Source organism: Cydia amplana, chromosome 14 (assembly GCF_948474715.1).
Source record: "Cydia amplana chromosome 14, ilCydAmpl1.1, whole genome shotgun sequence".
NCBI classification, from domain to species: Eukaryota; Metazoa; Arthropoda; class Insecta; order Lepidoptera; family Tortricidae; genus Cydia; species Cydia amplana.
The window spans coordinates 12576597-12587095 of NC_086082.1; positions in this window are offsets into that span (position 1 = coordinate 12576597).

Sequence of the window (10499 nt, forward strand, 5' to 3'; positions counted from 1 at the left end):
ATTCTTCATTATATTTTGAAGTACGGTAATAAATAAATATTCTCGGTGATAAAGGGTCTCCTTGACGAACGCCTCTACATATGTCTATTTCAGAACCTGTTTTGTCTAATATTATTTTACTTTTGCTCTTCTTATATATGTCTTGTATAAGTTCAATTGTTTCGGATGGTACTTCGCATTCTTGTAAAGCTCTCCATATACTCTTGCTTATGCTAAGCTCTCCATATGCTTTTGCGTAGTCTATAAAAGCGAGGTAGAGCGAGCGCTTCATTTCTATGTACTTCTCTATCACTACTTCTAGAGAGTGAATGTGGTCTATGGTTGAATAACTTTTTCTAAAGCCCGCTTGCTCTACCGGTTGATGGTTCTCCGTATATTCTGCGAGGCGCTCTTCCACACAAGAGGCAAATAGCTTATAAAGATTTGGTTGTAAGCTTATTGGTCTGTAGTTGCCAATATCTGTGGGGTCTCCCTTTTTTTTATAGTAAGTTACTATTAACAAAAGTTTGTGGAACTTAAAACAGTGTTTTTACATTTTACCCACGAAACTCTTGTACCTTATTTTATTGTATAGGCGTGAAATATATTACCTATACAATTATACATACATGTATTTTTCCACGTCGATACTATAAACTTCTTTGTTGCATGATAGTATTTTGCGCAGCCTCCATTGTTCCCGAACAGAATAGGCTTGTTTCAGACCATATTCTTTGTGAAGGTAGGGTCTGGCAAAATAATCGACGTAAACGTTATTTACCTATTTACATGTAAATAAATAAATAAAAAGCATTGATATAGTATAAAGAACTGGATACCCAATCAGCCGCCAAAAATGGCCCCACAAAAGTGATGTCAAAACAGATCATGCATTACTTTTTCGTTTAGTCTTGTTTGAAACGCTCAAATGTGAAGTTGTCAACAATTACGAAATGTGCCGTTAAAATATGTAAAAATAACAATGATAAAACAAGGAAAAAGGATGGAATGTATTTCTTTCGGTTAGTTCTTTGGATAGCATTACATAATTTATGTAATCTGGTGGTAATTTTATGGTTTTGAATAAATTAATTTGTTAGTACCAAAGAAGGGATGTTAAGGAACAAAAATCTAATGAGTCGATGTGAGGTCAATATTTTTTTTTATTTTTATATGGAATTCATAAGAAATAATATTATGTTTAAATTCAAGATTTCCAAGAAAACCTATGCGACGTGCAAAGTGGACTGCTATTTAATTATAGCAAGAGATAGGTGTGATGCAGTTTTAAACAAGGCAAAACGGCACTTGTGTGTTCGGCCCATTTCCCTGTTTCCGACATATACATCACCAATAAGGGCTTATATCGACTAACTGTAAATGCTAAACCTGTCGGAACACAGTGACAACCACAGGATTTTTTTTATAAAGTATAGGTAGACTTTATAAAAAAATCCAATCAGTATCTAAATGTCCCCGTGCACCCGCGCTATGAGTAAATGTAGATCTTAAATACACAGTTATTTAATAAGTAGAATTTATTTCAAGGAAATTAGTATTTAAAGACGTATACTTACGAATTAAAAATTTAATTTGTTTGAATTTGAACCACGAATTAATTTTATTTGAGCTCCCGATTAAATTAAATTTGTTTTATTTATTACTTCAATTGGTTTTCCTGTACAGTAATACATATTAAAGTGTACCAAAGTGACTCCATTCGTTCATTATTCTCGTTTGACGTTGTTTGACGTAAATACGTTACGTTTAGTGCCATCGGACTACATTTTTTAACAGTGTTGGTACTTATGTTTGCAAATTTGACACTTAATGCTTACGACATTAAGTTCTTTTCTGTACGAAACATTTATCTTGACTCAAAATTTACGTAAGCGTTTTTATCATCAATGCAAATGGTGCGAAACGTCATTGGGATCCACATTTCTTGACGTTTTTGTTCTGCTTTGTGTGTCTATTTCTTTTATATTAAGTCAGTGATAAAAAGCCTTTAATTTCTCAACATCGTTACACAAAAAAAAATGAAAAATTACAAAGTAAATAAAGATAAAGAATGTATGAGAACCCCTTTTTTATAGGGTATAGGCCTCCTCCAAGGTTTTCCAGAGCTCTCTGTCTGAAGCTGTCGTTATCCAGTTTGAGCCAGCGACCGCCGTGAGGTCGTCTGACCAGCGCGTGCGCGTATTTACATAATAATAATGTTGAAAGTTGTATAATAATGACAGCTTAACAGTATTTAACCTTGCTTTGTGGTTTTGAAAAGGACAATTTGACTAACTAATACAGTCAATTTTTTTTAGGAGAGTTATGTAATTCACCTACCTACATAGTATTTAAAGGGCCTCTGGGTCTCAGGAGGCTAATATAAAAATGTATGCGCGTTGTTGTGCGCTTTTAACTTGAAACTAAACCCACTAGTTGTCACCAGTATCTTATTAAAGTTATAGGTTGTTAGTATATACCTATACCCTGTAGGGATGCGACATATTCAATTTTATATAATAATCGAATGTCAAGAAAGTTTGACGTTTGTTATTCCGTAAATAAAAACCTCTTTGAACTGGCAAAACAATATGCGGTAGAAACTAAAGAAACAGATAACATATACGATTAACTTTGAGATCACAGGCAGGCAAATTGAACATTTTAATATTTCCTTGCTCTCATTTCTCTGCAGACTTCGCCTTTCAATTTCTTCATTGCAAAGAATACGCATTAAATGCGAAGACTATTTACTTCGTACCTACTTAAATTTTCTAAAACCATTATTCGTGTGTGATCCATACTGATATCAGAAATACGGTAAATATTTTTACAATTTCCGTGCTCTCATATCCTGCTGTCTGTACTGTCGCACATTGAAAGAATGTCGTATTTAAACGCCCCTCAGCCTCCAGCGCGAATGGCTGCACTCCACGCCAGACGACAAAGCTCCAGACACCTCGGCAGGCTGTCTAATGAAGTGCGTTCACTGCACTGATCTCACGCTCACTGTCAACAATGCTCGCTGCAGAAACGAAAAAATATATATATTTAGCAATAATATACCTGTCGGGGTGCAGTTTTAACTATCTGAATTCCAAGGACGAGTAAAAATACTAGACTCCATTTAACTAAGCTAAATTCTTCTTTTCTTCTTCACCGACTTTGAGGCGGCAAAATGCAAAATACCGAAGTGCCACAATAAGCGTCACATTCTCATATAATTTGTCATTGCAAAGTCTGTGCAGAGTAAGTTTGGCCCGACTGCGTGCTACAATATCTACTTTGCTTCGGAAATCATTATTCTTCTGAAATATCCTTTTCCTGAGAGGTTTCCTCTGAGCAAAAAGTTGATTCGATTTTGATCTTACGTTGTAATGGATAACACACGTATTTTTGAGAAGTAAATCCGGAAGGATGGTGCTTTAGGAAAACGACTTTTCGGTTTGTGCGTGAGAGTTAATACAATCCTCCTAATATGGTTGGCCTCAAAAGTCACTGGATTGTAGCCAATTTTTTTGAAGTGAAAACTTCTTTAGCGGCGCTGTGCACTTTTTGAGGTGAGGAAAAAATTTTAAACTCGAGACAGCGTAAGACGATCACGTGACCGTAAGATTTAGATGGCCACTCATTTAGATGGCATTTAAATCAATAAAGAAAAACTCAATGACATTGACATTACATGAAAAACTGTTACATGTAATGTCATTGAGTTTTTCTTTATTGATTTAAATACCATCTAGTGAGTTTCGCTCTAACTGGTATTAATATAACTCGAGTACTAACAGTGATGTGCTTAGTTTCAAGTAATTAACGCTAACGCTAGATGGCGTTAACCTCAATTATACATAGTGCATTTTGCACTAGTCATTGAGTTTTCACTTCTGCCGGCACTCCCTGAGTGCAACCCGTTGTTTTTTTATTCAAATTTTACCAACTCAGAGAATATTGAGCTTTACAGCAACTGCTGTAGTACCTACATTGTTTTTAGATGCGAAATGCGCCTATTGTACGTTGTTTGTTGTACGAAAAATCTGTCAACAAATGGGATTCTCCGCCTCGAAAAAGCTACTAGTCTGCTTCAACTGAATGGTTCTTGAGTTTAAACAACGGCTCTTGTTTAAAATCCCAAAGGAGCCGGATAAGCTTTAGATTAAAATCAAATCTGGCATCAGTCTCGGCATCAGTTTCAGGATATAATCAAAGACAATGTTGCTCTTTGAAGAAACTTGAAGTTATACTTTGCTCGTGGCCCGTGGGATTGCGGAGAGAACGCATTTTCCTAGAAATGAAATCCAGCTTGTTCGGCTCTCGGAAGTAATATGTATTATTGGAAAAGTCGGAAAATGCTTTTACAAACACATTTCTATTACTATTGCAGATACGAGTATTGCTCGTCTAATTATAGAGGATCTTTTTAAACAGACATTAAGCATCAAGTCTAATTACTTCGCTAAAAGGTCAGGTATCGCAGAGAATTCCTGAAACGCAGAGACCAAAAAGAAAAAGCGAGCCTTTCTGAATGGCCGACTCGGTGTCTGATGAAAATTTAATTACTGGCCGAGCATAGGGCGTTCATTCCACAAGAGAAAATCAACGCACCTTTAGTAAAAGACCTAACATATTAGACCACAACTCCCACAAGGCCTAGGGCTTAAACGATTAAGATGCCTAGTAAGTCTTAGGACTACGGTTAATTAAGAAGGCTTTAGATAAGGCTCTGAGATATGCTAGCTAAAGCTGGGCGTTTTATGAAATGACTATATTATATCCATGTAGAATTGTGACTGTTCCATCCAAAACAAATGAAACTGAGAAAAATCATTAAGCATAATTATGAGCGCTTTCTTCTGAAAATTGTAACGAACGAAAAGTGTCTTATGTAGTATAGAGGCCGCATATTATAAGTATCTAATTTTTGATATATCCATGTCACCGTTTTATATAACCAGTTTATATTTCTAAAAAAATCGGTTTCTTTGTTACTTCCAAAGAAATACTTACAAAAAGAAACCACCCATCTCTAGCAATAGTAGCCTTGAATTAGCCACAAGTTGCTATGTACTTGCAATCCATTCCGTCCATTCCACCCGTGTTATACTTATAAAAACTTATTACAAAGTCGTATCAACGTGGCTTCCGATACTCCCTTCATTTTCCTTCACCGAAAAAGTTAGTCTTTGATGCTAATCAAATTATTTGTATGCCCAACCTTTCCCCTCGACAGGACTAATGGAGAACTTGCATAAATTAAGTATGTTTTTATATTTTTTGTATTTATTAACGCTAGAAAGTGGAAGTTCTATTTTAAGGGTAGGTATGTACTTGGTCGTAATTATACTTCATATTATCTGCTTTTTGTTTTAAAAGTAAATTTAATGCTACTTTGCTATTCATACTCGTAATACAAAAAGTGTCACTTGAACCGTGTGTTGCGTTTATTGTAAAATAATATTAATCAAATTAATCAATGCCCATGGCTAAACTTTTTATCAACGGTTCATGATAATTTCAATCTTATTGTGTGTACTTAAGCATGAAACATAGTTTGTTTTAATAATATGGATCAATTAACATTAGGTATGTACTTATAAAAGAGGCGTAACTTCCCTATTCCTTACACGTGTCATCAAATTTCCATTACTTGAACTCGCCTAATTCGACCTACGTTCTTAAAAAGTTCACCGAACGTGGTTCTGTTTTCGTATTTATTACTGCACGAGTTCCGTACAAGCTGAAATCGGCTCTGTTGTTTTAAATTAAGGTTGGGTTTCGGTGAGCAGATTTGCTTGAAAATTGTGAGGTGTCGTTTTGGGAGCTTACTCGGGTCCCGTTATTAGTCTTGTCCTTTTTATTGGAATATACGAGGGTCTCGACGCCTCCCCGGCCTCCACGAGTAAGAGCGGCATTAGAACTTAAAAATCCGATCTTGTCTTGACATTTCTCTCACTGTAGCTCGTTCGCACCAGTATGAAAGTGAGCTCGAGCTGCAAGTAATATCAAAATAAGTTTAGATATTTATAATTCGAATGCCTTTTCACGATGGTTATTCTTAGCGATCGTTCAAAGCGTATTCTTATAGGCAAACCAGCATGTCTTACCTTTGTAACAGTTAGTTACGAAAGTATGGATATTTTTAAACTAGAAGGCCATGATATCTTATGTCATTTTGTTTTTGTTCGCTCGTGTCGTGCGTCTTGCTCGCGCCAATACATGGTACGGACAAGAACGAGCGAAATGCACACATGAATGAACACTAATTCATGTCATCAATTTATTTAGATTTCATTTTGATTTGATGTCAAAGTGTACATTCGAATTGGTCTTCAGGATGAGTTTACAGCAGGGATGTTGCGGATGCAGATTTTTTGACATCCGCGGATGCGGATGCGGACGCGGATATTTAAAGGCTCACATCCGCGGATGCGGATGCGGATGTCAAGATTAGGTACTTAGAAAACGTCAAATATTTCATCTTTAGTATTTTTTTATTTAAAAAAACGAAACGTTTAGTATTTGAGCAAGAATATAGGTGCGTTAAATTTAATAAACAGTAACTTGGCCGACTTTTCTGGATCTAGACGATTTCGTTATAGGTAATGACGAAATGACCTAGCACTTACGCCGCCGCTAAGACGTTCCTGTACCGACTTGTTCGACATCCGCATCCGCATAAGCTCCGCATCGATTTTATGCGGATGCGGATGTTGAAAATAATGCGGAAGTTCCGCGGTTGCGGATGCAGATGCGTTTACAGTACAAAAAAAGTAAATTAGTCAGGCTTGGCGTGACGTCTAGAACAGGCGCGGCCCGCCTTAAGGAGCGCTTGTGCGGTGCACTCCCATATATAATCAAAATGATATTATGGTACCTATTTAATATATTACTATTTAAGATCGATCGTAAAAAATTCAATACCAATTAAATAATAACCTTTATTCATTATAAGTTTATAGACAGCTCACCACTACCTACACGGCGTACTCCTATAATTTCATAGAAATCAAAGTTAACGCGCGAAGCGGAGCGCTTTGGATTGCGCTCCTATGGAAAAAGATTTAGTACATTCGATCAATAGGAAATTCAATAAGAGCGAAAGAGAAGTTTCACCAGAACTGCGCGCGTGAAACAGAATATTTTCTATGAGGGAAGAGGCAAAATCGGTGCGGCGCTCCGAGCCCGGTTGATATTCTGCGCGCGCATCCCGCGCGCCATGTTGATATTGTTGTCACTTGTTTCTAAACAGACCTTAGTCAATTTTAAAGTAGGTACATATGTGCGGGAATGCGATTTTGGCTTTTTTTCATTCTAAATAATGAAACAAGAGTTTAAACAGTTAAAGCACATAATTTGTTTGTTGTGAGGTATTTAAAAATGAATGAATTTAACGTGAGAATGTGAAAAAGTTTACAAAATCGACTCGAGTTAAATTATGGACGACCTTGAACTTTCGTAGCAATGTTAGTCAAAAACAAAAACTTATATATTTTTTCAATCAGATCAATAAGCAAAAACACCGTGGTTGTGTTGTGTGAATGTGATAAAAGTAACTAGCTTATTGTTTTTTGTGTTACCTAGGTATATTATGTTTTGTGTTTGGCGCGGGCGCGAGCGACGGCTGTGCGGTGAGTTTGTTTGGACCGAAACAGGTGTGTTAACAATTTAGCACATCTTTCCATAAAAATTAAATAAAAACATTATATCCATTTGTAAAATGAACTGCAGTTGGCGTCTATCGGTCGTCAAGATATTCGTAATACCGAAAATCTATGAGAGAGTTCAATGACCGGGTGGACGGAAACCGACATCTAGGTACTTTGCGACGGTTAATTGAATGTGTAGGTTTAGTTTTTGTTTTTTATTGTGAGTGAACACCCATAACACATAGCTACCAGCCGCCTCTGGTCTAGAACTCTAGATACCTAACGTCACAGAAAGCGTAAATGCTGAAAGGAATATAATACTCGTTTGATGTCGATGTAATTAATGTGAGCGTGAAAGTCGTGGGAGTTTAATGAAAGCGTAGATCATACCACAATATTGTTTTTAATTAAAGTACCAAAATTAACTCTCATAGATACTGTTTTTGTACGTTCAGTTAAGTCCTATTACACAATAAGGAGCTTTGTTTAAAAAACGTGCTCTAATGTTAGTGATACCTACTTCTAGGGTTTGCAATCCGGATCCGGAATGTATGAAATCATCCGGATCTGGATCCGGATCCGCGGATCTTCCCATACATTTCGGATCCGTCGTGCAAACCCTACCTACTTCTAATCTTCTAATGCCTATCAACCCGTCATACAAGAAAAACACTATTAATTTTAAATTGAACTGTCATACAATTTGATATTAATAGTGTAGCAAATATGGTTGAAAGCGTAATGGAAACCTGAATATCAGACAATTCGCAGTAGTTAGTAGCACATCTTTGTACAATTTTTTTAGACATGGAACTTAATCTCAGTTTCAATCTTTTAGTTTGCAATTTTATAGTGGTCCCAGCGAGATGAGAGAACATCAGGAAGATATTTTAAAAAGGGGAATATGCCTGCTGAAAAGTAGCCTTTTTTAAGTGCCAACTAAATTTTAGAGGCAGTATTTGTCCACTTTCAAAAGTAGGTAATAAAAGTCAACAACTAAAATTATCTATCGCAGTATGTCTGATGCCTTGAAAATGATGCCTATTCGCTTTGCTAGTGAAATTTCTCTTGTGTAACAGGAATTGGCACAAAAATCTGCCACATTAGCACATCAATGGCTGTACGACCTTGTCACGGACACGTGGCTATTTAGACCCGCACGTGTCGGACACACGTGCAGTGTTTATTTTATATCGGCAAAGCTGCAACTGCACTGATTAACCTTCCAACTGGAAAAAAGTTCTCTCACATATTTAAATACGATTAAAAAATTCAGATTGTAATTTTTTCTTGTTATGAAACGGCTATGGACATACATATACTACAAAACCATTAACAGATTTAAAAATCTCAATAACGCTTGTTTCTCTATTTATTTTCCCCGTAATCGAGTATTGTTTGTGTATAAGTATTGTTTATGCTGGATTCAATAAACCTTCAAAAAAGCGGCCAAGTGCGAGTCGGACTCGCCCATGAAGGGTTCCGTATTTAGGGGTTTTATGACGTATTAAAAAAAAAACTGAAGTTTTTTAAATCATTCTGTTTTTTTTTAAAGTTCCATAAAAATCGCCCTGTTCATAAACTGCAGAACAAATTGTAACTAACTGACCTCCATAAACTCGTTGCAAGTTTTTACCGCCTAGAATTTTCTAGTATACATTTATAGTGTCGGACGCTAAATATACAGGCACGGTTTTACGATACGAAGCTGTAAAACGTGCCTCCGCTGGCGGTCTAAGACTTGCTGTGACTCTGAGTTAGTTTGATGAGACGCACTTATAGTTTTGTTTAGGTTTATTCCATTTACCTGCGCTTTAACGATCTAAAAACTAATTATATTTTAAAACTTACATACACTAATTTTATTTTATTTCTTCAGAATATGTTATTTTTAAAATTTGCGTTGTGACTTGGCGCCGAAGAACTTTAAAAATCTGACATTGATTTGGCTTGCAGTGCCCGCGGTCATACGATTTTTATATTTTGAAAGCCACTTCTAATACAGTCTTGTACAGCGTACTGCATAAAAAAAATTCATGCAGGTCATGCTCATATGACTGTACAAATAATATTGTGTCAGGTAAGTATTTTGGCGGTCTAAGACTTGCTGTGACTCTGAGTTAGTTTGATGAGACGCACTTATAGTTTTGTTTAGGTTTATTCCATTTACCTGCGCTTTAACGATCTAAAAACTAATTATATTTTAAAACTTACATACACTAATTTTATTTTATTTCTTCAGAATATGTTATTTTTAAAATTTGCGTTGTGACTTGGCGCCGAAGAACTTTAAAAATCTGACATTGATTTGGCTTGCAGTGCCCGCGGTCATACGATTTTTATATTTTGAAAGCCACTTCTAATACAGTCTTGTACAGCGTACTGCATAAAAAAAATTCATGCAGGTCATGCTCATATGACTGTACAAATAATATTGTGTCAGGTAAGTATTTTTGCGCGCTGCGTCGTGCAAGATATTCTGCCAGCTACGAAATGAGCTGCGCAAATAAAACTGTAGTGAAAAAGTTAATAGCTTTAGTTTTTCCCTAATTACTTTTAGACAGAGATGAGTCGCTTCGTCATTGGCAGTTGGGCTTTTTTTTGTTGTCCCCTACACTTTTTTTTTCCAATTTGGGATTTTTTATGTTATTTCTACTCAGAATCACGAGCTCTTTCTATCCTAATAGGAGAAAAAAAGTGTCCTAAGGTTTTTATTTCCATTCCGTCACTTTTTTTCATAGACTTTGTATGGCGGTCGCGTAATGGAAAGATCGAAAAATGTATGGAAATTTTGGGACACTTTTCTTCTCCTATTAGGATAGAAAGAGCTCGTGATTCTGAGTAGTTAATAACATAAAAAATCCCAAATTTGAAAAA